The sequence below is a fragment of the Monopterus albus genome, unplaced genomic scaffold, assembly GCF_001952655.1.
Source record: "Monopterus albus unplaced genomic scaffold, M_albus_1.0 scaffold22.1, whole genome shotgun sequence".
In the NCBI taxonomy this organism is placed as follows: Eukaryota; Metazoa; Chordata; class Actinopteri; order Synbranchiformes; family Synbranchidae; genus Monopterus; species Monopterus albus.
The window spans coordinates 2,490,334-2,516,343 of record NW_018127902.1 but is presented as its reverse complement, the minus strand read 5'-3'; the positions used below and the strand labels follow the sequence as shown (position 1 = coordinate 2,516,343).

Below are 26,010 nucleotides of genomic sequence, written 5' to 3'. Positions count from 1 at the left end.
AAGTTTACTTGAGCAATTAAGGTCTTTTCTGTACCTGTAATTTTCAGAGAGAGTATGTGACTGATCGGTTTTACTTTGATCATTTGCTTTGAATGGAGGCAGCATTCATGGCACAAAGAAGCCTTTAATATGATATCACACACCCCTAGAGCTGATCATACCATTTCCATCCCCTGCAGCGTTATGTCACCCCCCCCCCAACCCTAACCTACCTCCAGCACAGAGCAAAACCATACATATTTTATTTTCAGTCCATGCATCATTCTTCCTTGTTAAAACCCATATTACCCACAGTGCAGTTCTACTGCCAGCAGTTCGTGCAGAGATTTGGGCATGTAATGCTTGTACCAGCTAATCCAGCCTGACATTGATCAGACTTTGCACAGCTCCCTATAGAGACACAAAAGAAGTGATGCATATTTTTTCACATATGCAGTATTAGTAAACAGCCTTTTATGTGTAAAACCCATGGAGTTCCTCTTTAATATTATGACTTGTTCCTTCTGAACCCTGAAGAGTAGAAGCAAAATTTATATCTTTATGGAATTTTGTCTCAAATTCAAATTACCTGGGTGCCACTTGCAATTTCTCCCCTAAATCAAACTTTCTTTTACATTTAGACATAAAGTATTTGGTGTCAGGTTCAGACTGTGGCACATCAGACTGATTAACAAGTGTGTGTGTGTGTGTATTTAGGCATAGTTTGCAAAATGTTGAATAAAAAACAGTTTTTATGCACAGATTTTCTGGCTGGAAAAATGTTAATGTTGATCCTAAGGTAAGCGACAAGAGAAAGATAAGACCATATTCCGAGGTCACAAGTGTGACCACATTTGATTATTGCATTTTTTTTAGTCCGGTACAAAATCAACATTCATCTCAAGAATGGGAAAAACAGGAAAACCTCCTATTGTGCAGTGCTGACGGACTATCATGTTACATTACAGAGAGAAGGCTGGTGTACATAGTGGTATGTCACATTTGATTTATATACTGTCAGTGAGTTTTACTTTTGAAGAACCATTCATTTCATCCATGTGAACTGTCTGCACGGGACCAGGTAATGACTGTTTATGTGTCAATGCTATAATGAGTAGTTTATAGGACGCTTGACTGTTTGGACAAATTCTGAACACAGAATTCTGATTTAAGACATATACCAAGACAGTATAGGAAGGCTGGAAATCAGCCTTCAGCTCTGCAGTATGCGGCTGAACTCATTCCAGAAAATACCTGCAGATGCACTTGGTGAGCAGGCAGCTCAACAGCAGACTGTGGTCTGTGTCCCTGGGCGGCAGAGGAAGAGACACTGAGTTTATGTGTCTGTCAAAAACAGACATGAAAGACAGAGCAGCAGGAGAGGAAATGAAGATCCAAACAGGGAAGGGAAACAGCAGGGCTGCAGTGGCACAGAGAGAAATGGCAAAAGTGTGGAAAAATCAATCACTGTGTATGTGAGAAAAAGAAAGAAGTCAGAGCAGGAGAATAAAAACGTATCGGTGGATAGAGTGATGGAGTTGCAATGTATGTTGGTTGTTTCTCGATTTATACCGTATGATTGAACTGTAGAAAAACAGTATTTGAACTGATCTGATTTCTTCTACATGACAGATTGCTTCTGCTTTTACTTCCACTTTTTCCTCCTCCTCATGCTGTTTGACTGTTTTATTTCAAAACAGCACAGAGTGAGCATTTAATTGGCAAAGTACCAGGACTCACTTCATCACTTCAGTGGCCTTTCTCCTCTGACTTTACAAGCCAACTGGTGTCCAACACCACCTGAATATTTTTTCTTTGCTTTTTTTTTTTTTTTTTTTTACAAGTTACAGTGAGTCATGTTGTTGGTTAATCACTTTTATGGAAATGACTGTCTTTCATCTTCAGTGTGACATTTTTATCAGTTAATGATTTTGCATGAGCCTAATGTTGAAAACCCACTGAACGCCACTTCTCAGCCGTTACTATAGACGTGTCGAAACAGGGCGACACAGTGACATGTAACAGTGTTCTTTTATGGTAGCCAGTTAGCAGGTCTTTCCTCTGTGTAGTTAACTTGGCTCCTTGTAATTAACTCTTCGCTTTATCTGACAGTTTCTATAGCTGCATTCGTCACTCGTTGTCATATAGGAGACACTATTATTATTAGGTCATCCACAGATGTTTTACCATTCACCTGTGTCTAAACAAGCCACATCCTCAGTTTTAACTGTCACTTCCGGGTAAACTTCACCTTCATTTGCATAGTTAAACATTTTTAACTTCTGACCCCCTCCCCTTCAGTCGCCATGGAATCCCACAATGCTCTGAGAAGCAATTTGCTTGTGTCTCGTAGAAAATGAATGGTAGCTAATTGCATGTCGCTGCACAGTAGGTCTTCAGCAATAAGTGATGTGTTCAAATTGTCTCTGTTTGACCGACAATTTAAACCCCACAGATATTCAATTTACAGTGATCTAAAACTGAGGAAACATACTGATCCTAACCAGAACTGATTTAGTGCTGTATGTGTGTTGACTTCCACTTGACTAGTAGAACACTCCCTAAAAACCAAGACTTTAATCTACTGTATGTTTTTGAGTGATACTATGTGTGAGTTATATTTAGGGTTTATTGTCTCTGTGTAATTCCACTGTAGCACCGTAGTCCCATGCTATCAATAAGCCATTAGTAATCTATTAACTTCATGCTGTTATACAAACTTTACTGCCCTTTTCAAAAACATTTCTAAAATGTCATGGAAACTGTTGTAGAGGCAGTCGGCCCAGTGCTGGACCGATAAGCTCTGCTGGGAGCAGCTGCTCTCATTAAAAACTTAGAGTGATACAAGGGCACAGCTTGTTGCTGGAGGTACCATTCAGCATCAGTGTTAACTGGAGGGCTGAGCTGCAGAGGCAGTCGATGTTTCACCGCCCTCCTCAACCCTGTTCCTTCATTTCAGTTCCATCGTATATCACCAGATGTCTGCCTGCCATTTTTTAAAACACTGTCACCTCGTCTTACCTTACTTTGGGCTCATTCAGATTAACCTGTTAGGGTTGATTTATCAGGGAATTGGGCCATAATGTGTGGAGATGAGTGTGTGCATGAAGGCCGCAAATCAGCAAAAATAATTGCTAAGAGGCAGGAGCACCGGCAGCTATGAAGCTGTTGGTTTGCTGTTGACAGTTAGTGAGACATTTCCCCTACAGATTGTAATGTATTAGCTGTAAAATTGTGTGTGTGCATGTGTTTTAGTCCCCAGTGTGAGATCTGGCAGGTTTCAGGAGAGACTTAACAAATTAGTCATTTGTCTTCAGTGGAGTTTGTTTGTTTTGATTTTAAGCAAAGAGGTATGCATGTATTTTGTGTTTTCTGTGCTGTTTTTGAAAGCCATTAAAGTTAAAATGTTAATTATTTTACATCTTTGTTAGTTTGTGCTCTCAAATTAGATTGGCAGATCAGTTTCCCCCACCCCCTAACAAAATTCTTTGCAGTTTAATCTTAAGAGCACACACGCACACACACACGAGTTCAGAGGCAGGACCACACACATGATGTTTTTACTGAATGATTTCAGAGACGCCGATTCCGGGCACCAGGGATCTCACAGAAACCCACACGATCAGATATGACTTTATTACAAAACAAACATGGAGGCAGACATTTGTTGCAGTAACGCTCGTGTGCTACGTTTTGCATAGAGAAGAAAGAGCTCGGGCTAATCATCCTGTAAAGTGGGGCCGGCTTAAGCCACACTGTGCACCACAGATGTCACTGTGGTTTCATTCAGCATTATGTAAAATGATTTGACTTAAAAGGAAAACCCCTGAGTGACTGAGCATTTGAGCATGAGAATATTTTATTACTTATGAATTAAGCTTTTAATCTGTAAAAGAAAAATGCATTATTTCTCTTTTCCAAGTGTATACAGTCTTGCTCTTAAGAGTTGGAGGCCATGTGTTATAGCTGAATAAGTAAGATAAGTCAATACAATATCTCAAAGTTTGCTAAATCATCAAGTGTGTGTGTGACTCGAGTGTGTCCTGAAGAGCTGTAGCCTCTGGCCGTGTGTGTGTCAGGTGCTCGGCCTGAGCTGACCCAGACTGTGGAGCAAACAGTTCTGATGGCAGCTCTGCTTCTAAGGGACAGTAAATAAAACATGGTAAGGTGACTCAGGGGCACAGAGCTTTAATGATATTTTTCTCTCCTCATCTGTCTCTAGCTCTCTGCCTCTGTTCTCTCGGACAAGTTTTCTCTCATACACATTCAGTACACAGTGACTTTAGGAAGTTAAGTTAATATACAGTAGATAATCAGGATTCCATGATGGGGCTTGTTACCAACATGAGTGTGCTCAGTGTCAGTTTTACCTCCAGTTAAATCAGTAAAGATAATCTTGCTAAATGTTGCTTGTTTACCATGATGGTAATGATGATGATAATCACTTTTATTTGCCAAGTGTGTTACTGCTCTGGCCATCAGGAACAACTTGGGGTTCAGTTTCTTGCCCATGGACACTTCAACATATGGACTGGGGAGAATGGGAATCGAACTGCCGACCTTCCGGTTAGGGCACGTACACTCTTGAGAGGCTGTGGCTCAGGCTATCAAACGGAAAGAACAGATAGTGACTGTGCTGTTTTTGAGGAAATTGTGCAATTTGACTGTCGTACAGATGAATTATGTGCATGTCATATATTCTTATGTACACGTGGCTCACATTCAGTTAAATCTATGCATGCGTGGCTGTTAGGAGTTCAACAGTGTTGACACCGGAGCTGGAAACATGTCAGACATGGATGTAAACCATGCATCAACACAAAAAGAACAGATCTGAGATAAAAAGTGGAATTGAACATTAGGACCTGTAAGGTGAACATAGCCTCTGGCTCATTATCAACACCATCATCAAACTCTCTTTCCATGCCAGCAGGCAGCTGGCAGATTTCAGACAGGCAGTTCGCCATGAGCTCTGATAAACTCACTACCTGCCCTGCACCAAATGACATACAGACAAAGTCAGTAACCAGTTAATGAACATACCATGAACATAAATGTTCTAAATCCATGCTTTTGGCCAATAGTAGCAGGTGTTTGTTACACATTTTGTATAAGAAAATGGAGATAGAAGTTCTTTTTTTTTTTGGCATTGTTCATTCAACCTGTTTTCTATGCTGCATTAGCAATCTAATACTGCTGCACAACTGTTGTTTGTTCCACTGTTTCTTCTACAATTTGTGTACATGAGGTATGAACATGATGAAACAGAAACTGCTCCCTGTTCAGTCTGATGTCACGATCAAATCCGGAGTTACAAGAAGTCTGTTTTTCTCCATGCACTTAAGAATCCCACCAGATGTTTCTCCTATTGTTCTCTTGTTTCCTCTTCTTACTTATCCTTGTTTCACCATTGCTGCTTATTGTTCCCTCAACTGTCCGAGTTTCACTGGCTCAACTTCAGGAAAATTAGTTTGCTCCTCATATTCTGTATATTCAGGTGCCTCTAATCTGTTGTAACTACACAGTAAAGTAACTCTCTCTCTCTCTTGCTTGCTCTGTGTGTGTGTGTGTGTGTGTGTGTGTGTGTGTGTGTACAGTGCCTCTCTGAATTTATTTGTTTATGCAGTGAAGTAGAGCACTGGAGAATGGGATTATAGGGAAGGAGATAAAAGTGGCCAGGGGCTAAGGAGGACCCTTGCTCTTCCTCTCTCTATCTATTCTCCCTGCTGTCTGTCTGATGCAGTTGAGGAGAAACCTCATCTGTTTCATCCATTTTGGCCTCACACAGAAAAACTGCACTGCCTCATCTCCCTCTGACTCAATGCCGCCACGAACCGCTCAGGTGTTGATAAATTGCCCCCACCTGCCTCATTTTTCACCGTCCCCACCTCATCGCCAAACGCACCAACACGAAGCCCCTGTGCACTCCTCAGTGATAACAAGAACAGCCGCTGAGCCCCAGGACTGGGAGATATAAAGACAGAGGAAAGGGCAAATGGGTAGGGATCAGTGGGTGGAGTCTGGGGAGGGGGCAGATGGACAAAACAAGTGGTAACAAATGCCACTTAGTTTAGTAGGGACATTTGAGACTGACAAAAAAAAGTCAGCATGTGTTATACAGTAGAGCAAGAGCTCAGCTGTACATTAAAATATACACATTTCCAGTTTACTGGCTGTACCAACTCTACATCAGATATGTTTACAGTATCAGGAGGATGTCAGTAAATCTATGGAGCCTCACTGACACACAGGTATGAAAACGGTGGAAGGTGGGAGTGTTAAAAATTCCATCTAACTGCTCAACAGCTGTGAATTTTAACAGTGCCAGTGCTTAGGATGCTCACAAACCCACTTGCACCCCGTTGTAAATACACTGTTATTTCCAGCAACCTTGTGACTGTAAATCACACACCGAGGCAGTTGTGTCGGAGGGGCTGAGTCACGCCGTAGATTCGTGCAACAAACTGCCGAGGGTACTGTGTCAGGGAACTTGGGACACTTAGATGAGTTAATCAATACGGTGTTCGCTCCTCTGTTTCTCTTTGTTGCCATCAGTCTTTGACCTTTGCCTGTGGCTGTTTCTTTTCCTGGTAGATTATTTGAGTGAGCAGAAGTCATGGTCACCATGAGAGTTTATATGCCGACAAACCGTAGCAGTCATTCTGGTGAAAATTTTGTTTGTATGATTTTCACTAAAGGATGGCTGTAGACAGTGACGCTATCATGACTCACTTCTTCAGCCACATTCCGATTTAACTTAAATAATACATGAAGGCAAGAACATTTTAACCTTGTGTATGTTTTCATCAACCTATCAACCCTTTATTTTGTGTGTATTAAACAAATGGAAATCCAAGAACCTGAGGGAAAAATGTCAACTATTACAAAAAAGATTTTCACCACATTGAGGTAGAAAAAAACTGGTATATAGGAAAAGATCAGATGTGATGAACGAGTGCCTTAACCGATTTTTCAAATACACCGTGACCTTCCGGTACCTTCGTCTGCACTGTAGACAGATTATTTATGTCATGCTGCCATTCACTGCTGTCTGCCTCCAGTCAACCAGAGAATAAAATATAAAGCATCAAATCCAAACAGGGGGATTGTGCATGTCACCTCTGTCGAACAGAGCAACACAGCTATTAAAAAAAGCACAAATCTTAGGTGTGATGCAGCAATGAAATGTCTTGATAAACTTACTGCTCATGTGACTGGTCATGTGCTCTTGAATACCTGTATATTCATCTACAGCTACTGGAAATGCACATTTCACATAAGCTTCTAAAATTTGCTTAAAGTAGACCTGGTTAAAATGTGTGCATATAAAAATAACTACAGGCAACATGTACATTTAAATCTCAATTAAATTTTATTGTATGCTGTGGTGGGAAGTTTGTTACCATGTCCAGTTTAAGACTGTAACATTATGCTTTCTTCTATATTTGGATGCTTTGTTAGCTTTCATATAGTGGTCACTAGTCTTCCTGTGGCCCAAAACTAATATTTTTTATTTTATTTTCACAGTTTTCCAGAGCCCAAGATGATGTCATGAAATCCAATGTACTGTTTTGTCTGGCCAGCAATCCGAACATCAGCTATGATCTAAAAACAAGAAGCTGATTTTCCTTGTTTATATACTGTATGTTGACTTTTGAGAGACTTGGATTTTTAATTTTAATATTACTTTAATAATAATAATACTTTGATTATTTAATTTGTACATTTGAGGCAAGGTTTGCTCTTTAGTTAAGTTAGTGCAACATAAAAAAAGAAGTGCTCCACCAACTTTATCCTTGAAGGTCAACTAGTACTGTTCAGCCTGTGAAAATAGTCTTGTAATGTCTCCAGGATAGAGTTTAAAAGAATAGGACATTTTAGAGCCAGCGGTTTAATGAAAGTTTATATCTAATAGGATCCAGTATTTTTGAAACTTGACTCAAACAGTACTAGCAACTACTGTCTCAGTATATCTCACCCGCTGCTGTCATTTCACTTTTAAAACTATCTTACGGCCCTCACTTTGTGGATCACTGGAGTGGCCTTTAAAAAGTTCTAATACATTTTAGTTCCTAAAGATGGCTGAGTCAGTATGACAAGTAATTTCAGTACTGCACAAACTACTGACCATTATCTGTTTAGACATGATTGCGTAGTCCTTCACGTTGCCTTCTCTGCTAATATACTGTTGTTGTGTTAACTGTCAAATCACTGTGGTCAGAAGAAGCACTGTGTGTTTTCTGTTTCATATTTTTTCACTATCAAACTGACAGAAAGTGTCCCTGTGGTAGGGTATTATATCTCCACTGTTGTCAGCAGCCTTGTTCTGTTGTGGCATCCCGACGTGCAAGTGACTGATAGATGACTAAGCCGGCATCGCCTGGCTCTTGTGTTATTATGATAGGTGAGCTGCTGTAGTATTGGATAAATGAATTTGTTTATCTCTAATAGAAGCCCTGGCACAAAGCAGACACACACACCTTTAGTACATATTCCATACTCACCTATGTGTCCTTACCCCTGTAGACCCATACACACTCATACCACAAGCTCAAACTTCTCACTATAAACATCACTATAAAGCAGAATATGAATCAGCTAAAGATCTATCTATCTATACTTGCCTTTTAGACGAGGCAAAGGAGAGGAGAAGAGAGGCTCAGCAGACAGGACTTTGGCCTCTGTTTTCTTGAGTGGCCACTCCTGTTTAGTTGTGCCATCGTGACTGCCATCGGTCACTGTGCTCCTCTTCTACGGTGCTTCAGTCAGCAGTGATGCTTGACTTAGTCAGGAGTGGGATTAGCGTGCTCTCAGAAGCCGTTCTTACTGACTGGAGGCTTTACACATTAATGAGATTTCCACCTTAGCTTTGTGTGTGTTAAACTACTCAGGAGATCACTTCCAGATGTGTGCTGTACCTCTGGTCAGAATTGTACATTGTCTGTGCTGTTTAACACAAAAAAACAACAATAAACTGAAAAAATCATAAACCAAATATGGAGTTTAAAAAGAAAAACATCATACCAATAGTAACATAAACAGTGACAACTGACAAAAAGGCCAAAAGGCCAGTGCAGCCTTTTTTTACACCTGTAAAAAGTAATATGAAATTTTAAGAGGTTTGGCCAAACGCTAATACATAAATCTTTAATAAGGGCTTAAAAACAGACAAGGATGGGGCCAATTTAACATGTAGGGGCAGGTTGTTCCAAAGCTTAGGAGCTATCACTGAGAATTCGTGTTCTCCTCCTCTAGGAGGGACAACCAGGACAGAATGGTCAGCAGATCTAAGAGCTGTCATGGGGCAGTAAGGTATAAGAAGTTCCAGGAGATAGCTGGGGGCTAGGCCATTCAGTGCCTTAAAATCCATTAAAAGAATCTTAAACTGTATCTTGAAAGAAACTGGTAGCCAATGAAGCATGGCCGGGACAAGAGTAATATGGTCCCATTTAGGAGTATGGGTCAAAAAGCGTTGGAGACGGTTTATCAAGGAGTGGGATACACCAGTATGTAGAGAGTTGCAATAGTCGATGCGACTCAAAATAAAAGCATGAATAAGTATTTCTAAAATATTCCTGGGAAGGAAAGGTTTAATCTTTGATAAAAACTTCAACTGAAAAAAAACTGGAGCTAACCACAGAGTTAATTTGTTTGTCTAATTTAATGTTTATCCGGTGTATCCTCTATTTTTGACAGTTTTACAAAGGAGGGCAGGGAGCCCAGGTTCAGAGCAGGATTGGTGCTGGTGGTATTTGGAGTAAAAATAATCAACTCTGTTTTATTTTCATTCAAATTTAAGAAATTTGCAGCCATCCTGTCTTTAATGTCAGTTACGCTGTCAGTCAGAGACTTTAAATATTCATTTCTGTCTGTTTTTAAGGGAAAGTACAGCTGAGTATCATCAGCAAAACAATGAAAGGACATTTCATGTTTACTGATGATAAAGAGTAGAAATAGGTAGGGGCCAAGAATGGAGCCCTAAGGAACCCCGAAAGGCAGGGGGGCAGAGGAAGAAAAGGCGTCGCCAATATTTACAAAAAAAGTCTTTCTGTTAAATAAGACGTCACCCATTGCAGGGCAGCACCCAAAATACCATCTAGATGCTCCAGGCAGGAAATGAGGTCAACTGTATCATATGCTGTGGAAAGATCTAAAAGCATAAGGGCATCAAAGTTCCCTGAATCAGTAGTGCGCAGTAGATTATTGACTACTTTAAGAAGTGCTAGCTCTGTGCTATGAAGGGCTCTAAACCCAGATTGAGTGCAAAGTGCCAAAATAGAGGGCCTGATTTGTCCAGAGGCCTCTTTGAGAAGGTGAAGGGGAAGGATACCCCTGGGACAGGCAGAAGGTTTAAGATGGGTACTAATCTCCTTTAGAGAGGAAAGGGACAATTGCTAAAATTTGGAAAACAAAGGAGGGGATGGCAGCAGAAGGGGCTAAAGCATTGGAGGATGGAATTTGTGACCTAATATTTAAAACCTCTTTCAGGAAGGACTGTAGAAATATACGTAATCACAGACATCTGGTGAACCATCCAGTGGAACTTGTGGAGGAGTTAAGACATTATTTTTAGAGCTAAAAAGAGCATGAGGATTACATTAGTTTTCCATAATAATGGCTGAGAAGTATTTTTTTCTTTTTGCGTTTCATGATTTTCTGGTAAGCGGTATAGAAAATGAATGATATTCTGGTAATTGTGCCGGCTGTCCCTTAGAATGTCAAAAGAAACGTCTCTCCTAGCACCTAGCAGCATGCGTATTTTCATTAAACCAGGGCTTTCCTTTCTTTTTTTTGCGTTAAAGGTCTTAAAAGGGGCCACCAGATCAAAGATATTAATACAAAGAGAACAATATGTGGAAGTCAGGCCCTTTGTATTGAGGCTGGAGAGAGCATCGGGGGAAAGCTCCTCAGTATTACTAAAAACAGCAGAGAAGTTAGCAATAGAAGAAGGATGTAACATGCTAACACAGCGATGGTTGCATGGGAATGAATGGGCTGATGAGACAGCATTAGCTCAAAGAGTGCAGGTCTGTGGTCAGAAACAAATTCCTCAACCAGTTTAATATTTGAGATTGTAAGGCCATGAGATAGTACAAGGTTTAAGGTGTGGCCTTAGTCATGAGTAGCCACAGACTGCACTAACTCACATTCACAGTCTTGAGGTAAAACCTCTGCAAGTATAGATAACTCACCAGAGTTGAGCCATGTCTCCATAATACAGAGAAAGTCTAGATGCGAGGCTGTAAAAAAAGTCATTTAACATAAAAGCTTTATTAGCCAGGGATCTGGCGTTTACTAGAGCAAACCTAACCACAGAATCACATCTTAAATCCAGGGAGGGTAAGTGATCCAGTGGACGAAGATGGCTGGAGTTAACTCCTGGTCCATAGAAATGACACCAGTGCTGGCTGAGAGCTCGAGGCTCAGACGGCAGGCCAAGTACAAGGATGAGGCAGGGGACCACAGGATCCAGCATACGTCGAGAGACCTGATGGTAGGAGACCAGGCCAAAATCCAAAAGAGCATGGCAGGGATTTATTCCAGAAAGCAGTATCAGAGCAAGGTAAGCCTTGCTTCCCACGACACCTGCAGTAATTCCTTGGAAGGGGAGTTGCTGGGCAACGGAGATAGGCAGGCACACTTGCCAAGAAAGGTGGCAGGGGAAAATCCCCTCCAGCTGAACAATAACCCACCAAATTATGGGACAAAGCTCCAAAGCTGAGTAAAACTGAGCGGTCATAAGTCAGTAGAGAGGTGATGTTCTATATAAGCAAGGATAAGAGCAAAAAAGTGAAAAATAAGCAATGACAGATGGCAAGCCAGACACACTGGCACCATCTTTGTTCAAGTTGGAACACAACTGTAAAATAAAAGAACTAATTATGTTAGCTGAGCGGCCAGCCCACTGTTAATCCCCCTGCTCCTCCTTGTCTTTGTGTGAGACAAGACAAGAACATGTTATTTGACAGATATGCAAAACCCCATTTTACATTTTAAATCACATTCTGTTTACAATATTTGCTTGTGGCAGCTACATTTATAGCAAAGTAAGGTTAAAGATTATGGTTACAATTTAAAGAGAAAGAGAACATTAATTGCAGGTCTGTGACGGGATGCAAACTCTGCTCTGCTGCAAAGTCTGATGCGCTACATGTCCACATATTGCTCTCTGACTCGTGAATGTTGGCCACTGGATGTAGTTGATGAGGTGAGAAACCACCCAGGTTGACTGTACACCCCTTGGGATTTTTGGTCCTTCTGCAGTTGCCCTGCTTTGCCCAGTGATGATCCAAGCCTTGGATATAGCAAATTTTAGATATTTATACATGCAATAATCTTTTTCCATATGTCATATTGCATTACATACTGAGTTGTTATACATACAAGATATGAAAACCCTAGATAAACAATGAATGCATTCCCATTATTGAACGGTACTGGTGAAATACAATCTGTTGAGTTTTGAGAACTTTAGATTCAAATTTGTGGCTGGTATATAAAATGTTAAGTGGCCTGGCCCCTCCTCCATTAAGTGATTTTGTGTCTAATCACTCAGCAAACAATATTAGGCCCTCCAGAATATCCTCTGTCTGAGATTGTACTCTACCATTCCCCCGCACTACATGTGGACAATCAGCTTTTACTGTAAAAGCCCCAAACCAATGGAAATGTCTTCCTGATGATCTGAGGGTTGCAGCTTCATTAGCACTTTTAAAACAACTTAAAAATGTGCCAAAAGCCTGTCAGATCTGTTCTGAGTAATGTTTTATTTCAGGGCTTTCTTGATGTATTTCTATATTTGACAAGCATAAACCTGTGTAGTATAGTATGTATAGTAACATCTGAAGATTTGTATTGTGTGGTCTGTAAGATTATGGATTTTATTGTTCTGACCTGCCAAGGGACTACAGACATAAATTTGCTTAAAGTTATGAACTGGTATGGTGCATCAAATGGTAACATTTGATGCACCATACACTGTACATTTTAAATAAATAAATAGATAAAATATCCCTGTAACTAGTGGCCACATTGTGATTCAACCTGATATAAATGGTTTCCATTGGCTCCACACATGGTTTTCACATTTAGCATTGTGACCTCCAGGCCTTTCTTCATGTGCTTCCCTAAGGAAAACTCTGTAATTTCTCACTGCTTGTAAGGCTCAAGGGCAAAACTGTCAGTGCTATGTTAACTTCAGCAAAAAAAGAAATCATTCTTTGGTACTTAGAAAACAATGCAGTCCCTAGGGACTGTTAGCAAGTCTAAAGTTGTTGTTGAAATAGTAAACTTTGGCATTTAGTTGTCAGGGGAAATATTCTCTCTCAAACTCCTGTCCTGTTCCAGTGTATACCTTTCAAAATACGCAGACAAGTTCCATTATGATAGCTTTACTCTGTTTTTTTTTTGTTTGTTTTGGTTTTTGTGTGTGAAAAGTAATCAGCTTTTCTTTTAAACTGACAGCACAGTCTTACTGATGCTGTCCTGAGATTTCAAGGAATAATAAATTGGAAAGATTGTTTTGTTTGTTTAGCTGTGCATACAGTAGTGTGAGTGTCTTTGTGAACCTGTGGAACTGATCAGAGTTGGCTGATGCTGATGAATATTAATAATCCTACTGAGAGCATTAGATAGACATCTGCCCAGAGCGCTTCAGCACACCTCATCATGGTGAACGGAGCCAAGCATCTCTCACTGAATGAAGATGTGTTACCAAGATACTGTATGTCTATAAGTACAGGAGAGGTTTTACCTTCCACCCCTTTAATCAGTCCACTACTATAAATTGACATCGTTATTTTTACCGTGCAATCATCTGTGTGCAATATTGCCTTGTTTAACTGTTTTTAATCAGGGTATTATCCTGTTTCCTAGGAGCGCTTGATCTTCACAGGCTCGACATCACAGCTCAGCAGCAGAGACAAGTCAAGGAGTGAGTCAATAAAGTATTGTAGTATAGGGCAGTCACTTTTATTTCAAAATTTTATTCAAAACCTTTCAATTGAATGTGGGAAAATTTTAAATATTAACCTGTACTGACATGTTCAAATGTGGACCAGAAGAGGGGGCTATTAAAGTTCACTATCAGCTTGACCCACTGCATGCTCTACTGACCCATCAGTAAACTAAGCAAAGAAATAGCAAATTAACGGGTTGCATTCTAATTATTTTGAACAAATGGTATATTAGCTTGAATACATTTGAACTTAACTTTTTAACCAGCTAACCACATGAGCATGCCTGATTTTGTCAGAGACATGGAAAGAAATACTGAATAAGAGGTTGCACTGAGTGGCAGAAGCTGCTGGAGCAAAGTTTAGCTCAGACGTGATGTCATGATTTTGGCTTTCTGTCAGTATTCTTCCATTTAGCTACTCTGTCCATCTGATTCTGTGCCTGTTTAGCCAGCTGTCATAAAAATGTCAGAAAATATACTTGAACAGTTAACTAAATAGATTAAATATTAAAAAATATTATTATATAGAAATAATATATTATTTCTGGTCTCTGGCTAGAATTTTCTGAGAGGGGGTAGTGTAATGGAGGAACTTGGGCTCATGGCCTCAATAGAAGTAGATCTTTTCACGGCCCTGCTGGTAATCAGTTTTTCTGGCTACCTTCCTGACTGACTATTGTCTCTATCATTCTCTGTCTGTCGCATTAACTTCCAGATACACCCACACACTTAACTGTGCACAGTTTATTCTGTTACACACACTTGTGCCCAGAAACACACATCATAACCCTGAGAGGAAATAATGGATGCAGCTCACAGGTTCAAGCCCCTGAAACAATCACATACTGCTCTGCAGCATCAGCCTCTCATCTGAGCCCTAACATCCCATCAGCTGTTCCAGTGTTGTTTGCCATCTCACACACCTGTGCTTATTCACCCACATTTCACACCAGATTCAGTTTGCATATATGTGTTTCTGCTCAATGCGCTTCTTTTTGCTCCACATGCCGTCACACTATGTCGTAATGTGGGGAGACCAGCAGCTCCTGTGCATACACCTCCCATCACTCACTATAAAGAACTCATGGCCCTTGGGTTCCTTTGACCGCAGCCCACTGTAATGCCTCATCTCCCAGGCCATTCATAAACCAATATGTGTGTGTTGGTACAGAGTACGTCGACATGAGTGGTGGCTGCTTGTATCGCCTGCGAGTTTCTTGAAGATACTACATCCAGTTCCATGCATCACACCCACTACATCTCATTTGCATCAGAGTAATGTGGTGCTTTACTGCAGGCAAGTAAAGGAGTGTGATTTGTAGGTGGGATGAGCGGTGAATCAGTGATGTTGATATTTGACTTCAAACTCAAATGCTTTTTCCCTCTGTGTACGCAAACATCTGCTATGCTCACAAATTTATGAATGGCACCCTGGCATAATGCTACGTAGTTACAGAATGCATAGAACTTCCTGTAGGCAGTGGTAAATCTTGGCTGTTAAAAAGGGAGTGGTGCAGATTGTTAGGTGCACAGATTGGGCTATTTGTTATGCCAATTCTCTTCACTGATGGAATGTAACAGAGGGGACCCTTCATCTCCTCATCCTACTTCTCAGTGTCAGTGCAAATCTGCATTATACAACCTGTGCTTTCATGTCACACAAGCAGCTTCACATACTCTTTTGTTTTCTCTCTACATGTCTCATTTCTCTCTTTCTCCCTTTCTGGACATTTGTTTTCACTCCTTCCATTCTCCCGTTTTCCTCCACTTTTGTTCACAGTATCTCCCCTCACACTTTTCTCTTTAGTGTTTGTCTGTCTTCATCTCCTTTTCATCTCTACCGCCCCGGCTGTCTCTCTAACGTTGCCTCTTCGCTCTGATACACAGCTGCCAAACATGACAGTGAAACACATCGTACTGACCCAATCAGAATCCAGTGCAAGGGGCCATCTCTTTGAAGATATTGTCAGCTGTTGGTAAGCAGCTGCTTCGGAGCAGAAACTAGGATGAGACAGACAGATGACAGGCACCAGGGGCTGGATTTCTTCCTGTTCACTGATGTTTTTTGATTAGTCAGGATGTTTTTGGGGTTTTTAAAGGGGAAGTTCAATGAAATGAAACTGGCTAGGTGTGATGTCGTTAAAGAATACCTATGATGAAGCTTCAGTTAATGGACAGTGGAAGATGATGAGAGCAGTAGATGTGAACCTCAAAGAACATCTAGAACATTAGATGAAAATGAGCTGTAGTACAAACCTCCCCACTGTCTGTCAACCATCACAATAGCAGGCTGTTCCTTGTCACTTACAACGGTTGAATACAGGGCAATATTAGATTTTTTGCAAATACTTTCTTGTGGGGAAGGAGCCTGTGGGCTTCAGTAGGCAAGCTGTTGAAGATTCCACTGCCAAAAACAATGTCTGGCTACTGCTGCTCACTTTGAATTTGGTGTGTTAGTATCAAATATTGTGGCAAACCTTCCCCCTAAGAAACGTACATGACTACAGCTACTGTTTTTACTACTAATACTATCTGTAGGTTAATGACACAGCTACACTGTACTACAAACCTGCAATTACACCTCCTGTACCAATATAGAACAAATTTCACTATTTAGAAGGTTAGCCCGTTAAAATCTACAGACTCATTTTCAACCAGTTCTTGAGATGTAGCTACGTTCCATAAACTATTATATACGGCTAATTGTGCATTAAAAATACAGACAATACCATGAAAAAACACAACAAATATTAAATCAGATAGAAACAAAAATAGTCACAATCAGTGTAACAATACACATATAGATGTATAAAATAAACATTACAGTGAAATCACCTTAGTTCCCAATACGAAAAGAGCTGGTTAGGATTAAATGTATGACGATAACTAAAGAAACAAAGGTACAACACTGTTCTGTCTTAATGAGTGTTACAACAAGTACTACTACCACCTGCACTACTATTGGCCCCAATACGTGCACTACTGCTACTGCTGCCCCAGTTACAACCACTTTTTTTGCCATTTCCAGTACTAAATTACAGCCGTCACTGGTAATATTGCTGCCGAGTGCTGCTTCCACTATTGCTCCTGTTTTAATACCCTGTCCACTCTGCTTATACTGTACCAATGAAAGCAGACTAAATATTAAAAACATTTTTTAGTATAACCCAAAGCAGTTCAACTGCACTACAGACAGTAGCCTCCAAAATGATCATACAGATGAATGAACTCCTCTCTAACAGTTTGAACAAGAACCGAATATTATCACCTTCCTGAAGGAGGATTTATTTTAGGACTGTTGTAGACTATATTCATTTTAGCTTGTAGCTAATAAACTCTTAACCAAGTGTTTAAGCAGCATTTTAACAGTGTAGCTGGTAAAGGTGGACCTAATTTAAATACTTTATACTGTTGGGTAATAAAGATACATGATATTTTCTAAGCATATTGCATGTTTTCATATGAATTCATAACCTGGACAGTAACTCAACTAAGTCTGTTAAAAATCTAGTGGAGTAGAAGTATGGAATAACATATGTCGTACTTCCTGCCTTAGTAAATGTATTAATACCTATTGCACCCACTACTGTGACTAAGTGTCTTTCATAAATTTAAGGCACAAATGTCAGCTCCTGTGAAATATGCTGCTGGTGTAATTTAGAATCATAAAGGCACAAATTTTAAAGCTCAGCCTCTGATTTTGACTTGCAGCCTGTCACCACACCACAGATGTCGCCAATAAATTTAGGTGTTTCTGTCTTTTTTTCTTAGGCGGTCTGTCAGCAGTTTAAGTAGATAGTGAGCATCACCTGGGGACTGGCTCCATGGCAGGTGAATCTGTCTCTGTCACACTGCCACGTCCTCATCAGTCAGGCCTGATGTGACATAATCTCTATTACATTTCTTGTTAGCTTTCCAGAACAAACAAACTATAATATATATTTATATAATATGTTCATGCTGAGCCAGTTCTTTTAGATAAAAGACTGTTGACCACTGAAGAAACTCAATAGTAGTTACAGTAGAATACTCATTTACTTAGTGAAAGGTTGAATAAATAAAAACTGTGAACTTTAATGAAGTTGGAAAAGGTTTGCCTTTGCGGTGAAATGAAAAGACCCTTGAGGCCAAATGGTTGTCCCACAACTCCAAACTTCAGGTTCTGAGAGCAGTAGTTTGGCATTTAAATAAATATGCTTATTATCTTTATGAGAAGATTCCTACCACTGTCATGTCTGTATGTAATATGTACAGTGAGCAGTACATAATATCATTTTTGTTTAAATGAAAATACATGACAACCAAAAATTCAGCAATGAAATGTTAATCCTGTGAGCAACAAAAATATATTTTAATCTTATAAGACTCATTGCAAGGTTGTGCATAAAACTCCATGCAGCCTAATCTGCATCAGATAAAACTGATCTGCAACAATACCTGAACAGGGTCCTTGGCCTCCCTCTGCCTTTCTGAATCCACAGACACCAGGAGACCCTAAAGGCCAGCACGTCAGGGCCCCCTTACCCCTCTAACTCACTTAGTGACTCCGTCCACTATGATTCATCTCCCTGGCGGTGTAAAGTGTACAGGAGATTATTACCAGGAAAGGGCTCAGCGGCCCTGAAGATCTACTGCTCCCCAGTTTGCCCTGAAGAGGAAATGGGAAATATTGCTAATGTTTACAACTATGTGAGTCTGTGTATGTGTGTGGGTTCATGTTAGGTGCACCGCTAATGCCTGAAGCCTGGCCAGAGTGGCTAAATGACTAGAAATGTGTTGAATTCAGGGGGATTTGTGTGCAAATGTTTTTGTATGCATGCATTTGCAGAAGGTACCTCTGTGTGTGTGTGTGTGTGTGTGTGTGTGTGTCCACATATGAAAATTTATTTTTGCGCATCAATAAATCCAGGAGCCAGCTGAAGACTGTACAGTATGTTATGTAGCATTTCTTTGAGTTTTCTTCTTCTTCTTTTCTGTTTGTTGGCCTCAGTTCTTCTATTGTGTCTGAAACATCTCAAAGCTACTCTGAAGTATAACAGTGATAGGGACACTGGCCTGTATGGTGATCTAAAGGAAGGCCTTTGCACAGACCCTGTACTGTGAAAAACAGGTCCTTCTCCTTGTTTCTTAATAGAGTCATCTTATATCAACTCTGCCCTCAGTTCATCAATCCCCAAAGAAGCATAAAGATTTTGACCAGGTACTCAGAGCAGCTGCTGTGATTGCGGTGCATACATGTTAATGACGCAAGAAAGAATGTTCTTCTCATTTGTTCTCTCTCGGAGGGCATTGATGTCACAACAGGATTTGTATAAATACTTATTAAAGAAATGATGCAGCTGAGGCACCAAAAATGTGGAAGTCATCCTCACAGTGACATTTTAGTGAGTACAGAAATCAGTCTAGCTGCTTAGTGAGATTTGAAGAATTTTGCAATAAATATTTGAGATCACTGTTTAATAGTTCTGTAACGAAGTAACGACACATCCATCCATTATCATTGCCACTTACGTGTTTTCATTCTTTAATTTACGTACAGAGTAGCTGTGGGGTCTGTAGATAGATTCACAGAACTGTAGTTACATCCAGGTAACTTAATTACCTAACTCATTACTGCATCACATGCTGCCAACATGTAATCGCTGTGTTTGTGTTTATTCGTTCACACAGAGTAGCAGTTGTGGTGAACAGAAGGTTTGCTGTATAATTGCTGGATGTTTATTGCTGAAAAGGAGAAAACTACAGAGAACCTTTTTAAAACCACTTTAAAAACTTTTTAAATACTTCCAGGTATTGAATCATAATCCAAAGTGTTGAAAATTGACGTGTTGCTAGAGTTTGTTTAAGAATTTTTTTTTTTTTCAGTAAGAGTTTTCAGCAACACAAAGATCCTCCCTTTTTCCTTCTGAGCTGCTCTTGCGCTCTGTTATGTCAATGTCATGTGTCTAACAGACAGTCAGACTTTGGCAGGCCATGAAAGCTGGTTAGCAGTGTTGATCGTGCACCTGGCTGCTGAAGGACAGAGGGTGACCTTTTAATTTGTAATCTGTAAGCCTCCGGAACTGCTTAATGAAAATGAACCATCAAGTATCTGAAACACTCTTCAACAGGTTTAACACTACCATTTAATTTGAAACCTAGGTCTGGTTGATTTTTATAAAACACAATTTAATTCAAATGCACTTCATAGCACATTTGGAGGTAATTAAATATTAGAACATAAAAGTAGAAACATGGCGTAGAACATGCACACCAGAAACAAGCACAAGAAATATACAAGGACAACAATGATTACAGAACTTTTTGAGAGCAAAAACCTTTATAAAAAGGTTGCTTTTAAAAGAATACAACTTTATAAGACAAAATAAAATATACATAGTACTGTACATAAAAATATTGACACCCCTTCATTTCTGTCAGATAACACAACACTTCTCCCAGAAAATTGTTGTAATCACAAATTCTCTGTTATTCTACTGTTTTTTTTTTTCTTTGCATTGAAACAACACAAAAAAAGCCAAATCTGATATAGTCCATGCAGAACTCCAAAAACTGGACTGGACCTTTTCAAAATCATCAGAAACAGTTATATTTGAAGCATGTGATGCTCCTTTAGCTTGTAACGAAATTCACCCGTAGCAGCCAACTGGTGCTGGTGATATAGAAATCACACTGACAACCAGTTAAAATGGAGAAGAGTTGACTCAACCTTTGTGTCGTGTCGGAGCACGGAGAAAAGAAAGAAGAGCACAGAATTGTCTGAGGATTTAAGAACCACAAAAGTGGAAAAACGTGGACAATATCAAGGCTACAAGTCCAACTCCAGAGATCTGTTCCTGTGTCCACTGTGCACAACGTTGTTAAAAAGTTTACAGCCTGTGGTGCTGTAGCTAATCTCCCTGGATGTGGACAAAAGAGAAAAATAGATGACGGGTTGCAAAGAAGGATTGTTCCAATGGTGGATAAAGAACCTCAATCAACTTCCAAACAAATTCAAGCTGACCTACAGGCACGGGGTGCAACAGTGTCAGCTCACACTGTCCGTTGTATCTGAATGACAAGGGATGCTGTGGTAGGAGACCCAGGGAGACCCACTGCTGACACAGGAACATAAAACAGCCAGATTGGAGTTTGCCAGAACTTACCTGAGGAAGCCACAGTCCTTCTGGGAGAATGTCCTGTGGACAGATGAGACTATAATAGAGCTTTTTGGTCGAGCACATCATTCTGCTATTTTCAGAAAATGAAATGAGGCCTTCAAAGAAAAGAACACTGTGCAGTCACTGAGAATCATTGAAATCCACATTCAATTATTTTACACATGGGCACACAAGACATCACATGCTTATGAGCCATGATAATTAATACATACTGCTCAAAGTGAGTGTAGTATAGCCTTTATCTTTATAATAATAATCACTTTATTTGGCCAGGTATGTTACACACAAGGAATTTGTTTCCAGTACAGAACCGAGGCAGCCATCTGCGGTGCCAACTAAACTGATGGCTCTGAACTTGGGGGTTCAGTGTCTTGCCAAAAGACACTTCAACACATGGACTGTAGGCACTGAGATTCGAACTGCCGACTCTCCAGTTGGGAAACAATTGCTCTATCCACTGAACCACAGTCACCCCCGTTATAAGGAGAAAATGCACTATGCTGTAATAACATGTTGTTTTAACATGAATGAACCGCATAAAATGACAAAAATATCTCGTTATAACAAGATATTTAGCAAGTGCTTAGGTGAGTCCAGCATTGCCTAAACGATTACGGTATGGCCAGCAGGTACATGTGTAGTTGCATCTACAGCGTTGGCCAACCCAAGAACTGGTGATTGTGTAGTTTTTAATTTATTAAGCACACAAGGAAGGGTATGTATGCAGTGCACATGTTGTTGCAGTTGGCTCTAGTATGTTTTACTGCAAACGAATAAACCGAAGCAAAGCTGCAGTTTGAAAATGGTCAAAATCATCATCATGTTTTCCAAATAAACCCAAGGCTGTTGACTGAAACTGAGCATAGCTTGCCAGATGCTAAAGAAGTATTCATTTTCTACTGGCTGCAATTGTTTATTAGGACTGGAGGGGGTCTTGGACTAACTAACGTTCATGTTTGTGTAATTATAATTACTGCATCCCTGTAATACCCCCTCATGTATCATCATGCCATATATCTAATTAGAAAAGATCCATAATAGCCTATTAGAGTAGTACTCTACAAATCTAATTGCCTGAGTCATAAGCCATCAAAGCCCTACTGTACATTTTAAAGAAAGTTTTAGTTTCACAAATCAACTCTGTCTTTTAACAATGTCCATCCATCTATTATCTATACTGATTCATCCTAAAGAGGCTCACAGGCAGGGGAGCTGGAGCCAGTCCCAGCTGACTTTGGGTGAGAGGTGGGAGGTACACCCTGGACAGGTCACCAGTCTATTACAGAGCTGACACTGAGAGACAGACAACCACACACACTCCTATGGGGAGTAAATTATGAGTCACCAATCAACCTAAACTGCATGTCTTTGAACTGTGGGAGGAAGCCGGAGCACCCAGAGACACAGGGAGAACGTGCAAACTCCCCACAGAATAGCTTATACTGTCACTATTCCATGACAATGCATAGGAAAGATTTGGGGAGCAGTTCAACTCACCACTTTGTAATAAATCTGTAGGCAGGGAATCTGTTGCAACACACATGTTGATTTTTATAATATAAAAAACCATCTGTAGGTTTTTGATTGACAGTAGCCTGAAAATGAACGTCCTCAGCTGCCATCAGATGCTGATTTAAGGGCTTATAAATTCTGACTGGGAAATGTATGACATCACCTTTTTCCAGCTTCTGGGGGAATGGGGTTGAAAAAGTGGCACTTGAACACACCGTACAGACTACAGCCAAAGGCCAAATAGCACATACATTCAGTGCCTACGTGAGAGAAATAACTCCCCCTACCAGAAGGTGGCGGTATCTGTATTCACCTTTCAGAAAGGGAACAAAGACGAGCTAGACTGGAAATACAAGCTGTAAACAAAGAAGCTCCTGTTCAGCACAGCTGCTGTCTATAGCTGCTTCTAAGTGAAAAGATGTCTGATAAGAAGTTACAAATGAGACACAGAGAAAACAAAATTATCAGACTAACACTATTATACAGTGTTTTCAAAAAGTATTCAGACTCCTCCATTTTGTGCACACTTTATTGTGTTGTAGTTTTTTTAATTATTCCATTTAAAAATAAAATTCCAACACAGTAAAGTGTGCACAAAGTAAAGGTGCCTGAATACTTTTTGAAGACACTGTATGAAATACCCAAAACCTTCAGCTTTGGCAAAAAAATTTGCACATTCATGTTGAACCCAGTCCCTCATGATAAGAAGCTGGCTGATAAAATTTGCCTTTTAAACAGTAAATTCACTAGAACAGTGGCCAAAACTATTAGAATAAGCCCCAAGTTGCAATAAACCAGAACTATCCTTTATCCTGGTATTGTTTGGACCGCAATCTATCTATTAAGTTGCATGGTAATACAAGGCAAGCTAAAACAGTACTAATTACAATATCTTAATACTCTCCTCTGCACAGTGAGTACTTCTAACATAAGAGGAGAAACACAGCCTCCTCTCTCCTGTTGTGTTGTTGTGTTCTCAGGGGTGTGTTGTGTGTGTTTAATAGATCCACCTGCAGAGATGATTGTGCAGAAAACCGTATGGCCGCTTGAGTGATCAAACACATATGCACATAAAATCCCACCAACAGAACTAATAACATGTCTCCATAAATCACCGTGACATACAGGGTTGTGCCCACATATCTAATAACTAATAAGTCCTGGAGCGAGACTATTAACATCAGGGCCACTGAGAGCCCCCTCCGGCTGCTGTGGATAGCCTCATCTTCTTTCCTCTAACGCTGAGCCCAGCTGCTCTCTTGCCATTATAGCTCTGTTAGGCTGTCCTTTTATTGCCCATTCAGCACCTTGACCAGCACAGGGGGTCACCTGTAACATGATAACAGCTCTCCATCTCATTCCCCTTCTGGCTCACTCTTTTTTCTATTTTTTGTCTGTCTTTCTTGCACAGTCTCTGATTCTATTTTCTCTCCACCACTCTGTCACTCAGTTTCACTCTCCTGCATTTTACTTGCTGATGCCAATTGCCTCTGTAATGCACTGAAAATGTCCTGGGTGGCTATTCAGAGCAAATTGCTTCATTTGTTGCTCTAAGACATGAACTAGGGGAGCCAGGCTGAGGCCTCTGTAGTTTTGAGAGAAAAATAACAATGGAGGCTGCTTATAGGCTTCACTGTTAGGCTCCAGTTTTTACTGTTACAACACAGAAATAGTGGCAGCATGATAGTGTAATATGTTCAGTACTATTTGAGGAAACTACGTGGTGTAAACTAACCTCAAAGCTAACTACAGTCAGTACGGAAAGTTTTCAGACCCTTTCAAGTCTTTCACATTTTGTTTCAGACTCATTTTAAAATAGACAGTAATTTTTTTTCCATCAATTTAAAAAGACAACTCCACAATGACAAAGTGAAAACAGGTTTTTGGAATGTTTTGTAAATGTATTAAAAATAAAAGACTGAAATATCCCATTTATAAGGATTCAGACCCTTCATTTAGTACTTGGTTAAAGCACCTTTGGCAGCAGTGACAGCCTCAAGTCTTCTTGAGAATGCGACTACAAGCTTGGCATCTCTGTTTTGGAATGTTTCTCAGTTCATTTTGGCAGAATTGTTCAAGGTCAACCAGGTTGGATGGGGAGCGCGGGTGCACAGCCATGTTCAGGTCTTTCCAGAGACGCTCTATTGGGATCAGGTCCAGACCAACCCAGGACCATTTCAGGACTTCCACAGAGTTTTCCTGAAGTTACTCCTGTGTTTTCTTGGCGGTATGCTTCAGGTCATTGTCTTGTTGAAATGAAAACCTTTGCACCAGCCTGAGATCCTGAGCTTTCTGAAGAAAGACATCAGAATTGCTTTATATTTTGTCTGCATGCAGTTTTCTTCACACACGCTGTTGGGAATTGTGGCCAAATAGTTCAGTCTTTGTTTCATCAGACCAGAGGATTTTGCTTCTCACGGTCGAAGAGTCATTCAGGTGCCTTTTGGAAAATTCCCAGCGGGCTGTCTTGTGCCTATTAGTGAGGGATGGTTTTCATCTGGCCAATCTACCAGAGAGGCCTGATTGGTGGAGTGCTGCACTGAGCGTTGTCCTGCTGTAAGGTTCTCCGATCTCCAGAAAGGAACTCTGGATCTCATTCATTCAGCGTAATTTGTAGAAGTAACTCTGAGATGCTTGATAACTACTCAGGCTGGACTTTGCATATCTCCAGTGTTTTTAGCAAGTTGAGCTTGCTACAAATGCTAAATGATTATGTCTTAAAACCTTTAAGGCTTTAAATGTGTATGACACAGTGTGTTATATTATTTTTATTGCAATAAAATTGTTTGTCTCCTTTTCTCTTGTTTCAGGTTGCAAATGATGCAGCGAACGATCTCAAGAACTCTGAGCACCAGCAACCACAGAAGGCACTAAAACTGCTTTTTCTGCTTGTGTGTGTGTGTGTGTGTGTGTGTATGTTTTCAAGTGAGAGAGAGAGAGAAAGTGCTGTAACTTTCATCTGCTTTTAAGAATGCAGCCATTTTACTCTGGGCGAGGAAGACGCTGTCAGATTAACTGTATCTTTTTATGCACTCACCACATATTTAAACTGAAATGGGTCAGACTGGCTCTTTTTATATACTGTTCTCACTGCATTTTGGGTCACTCAGTTTTTTACACTGGGATCCTTATAAATAAATCATAACTGTCCCTGATCTGCTTCAGAGTGGTGGTCATCTGTTAATGTCTGTGTGGTGTGTGAATTGTGCTTTTATAGCGTGCTGTTCCTGTATGGCTGCATGCAGGAACAGCAAACACTGTAACACACAAACAGTCACAGGCCTGGTGTATATTATATCGTGACTGGGTGTCTCTCCTTAAATGAGGCAGACTTGGCAGCAGGTACCCCAGGCCAGGCCCAGTGAGGCAAGCGGAAAAGAAGGGTGGGGGGGAGGGGGAGGG

The 26,010-nt window shown here is 40.4% G+C and overlaps 1 protein-coding gene across 1 annotated transcript in view; it reads left to right on the top strand.

Annotated features, from left to right (window-relative positions):
* Positions 1-25,757, top strand: part of LOC109956787 (endonuclease V) — a 73,541-nt gene extending 47,784 nt beyond the window's left edge. The window contains 1 exon segment of the mRNA XM_020594133.1: positions 25,419-25,757. The gene's annotated coding sequence lies outside the window, so the exon portion shown is untranslated.
* Positions 25,758-26,010: the final 253 nt, after the last annotated feature.